The sequence below is a fragment of the Apaloderma vittatum genome, unplaced genomic scaffold (assembly GCF_000703405.1).
Source record: "Apaloderma vittatum isolate BGI_N311 unplaced genomic scaffold, ASM70340v1 scaffold2072, whole genome shotgun sequence".
In the NCBI taxonomy this organism is placed as follows: Eukaryota; Metazoa; Chordata; class Aves; order Trogoniformes; family Trogonidae; genus Apaloderma; species Apaloderma vittatum.
Genome location: NW_009703955.1, coordinates 1 through 371, shown reverse-complemented (window position 1 = coordinate 371; position 371 = coordinate 1).

Below are 371 nucleotides of genomic sequence, written 5' to 3'. Positions count from 1 at the left end.
GGGGGCCCTGCGGGCAGCCGGTTCTTGCAGCTGAGCAGCGTGACGCAGAGCCCAGGGGTCACCGTGCCAGTCTCTTCTTCTGGAGAGGTCAGGCTTAGCCTTTGCCCCGTGCCTGGATCTGACTGAGCCGTCGTGGCTTTCGCAGGAGCGCCGGATACCTGTGTGTAAAACACTCCCTTTGCTGGCAGGAATTGGCTGGTTTCTCATTGTGAGGCGCTCAGAAGTACCTTTAAATATGTATCTATATAATCACGAATGTTATGTGTGGTTGGGTCTAGACCTCTGGATTCAGTCCTATTAGCTGCTCCCTAGGCCACCTCTCCATCAGGACTCGTCAGGCGAGGCTCCGCGACAAGCAGCCCTCGCAGCCC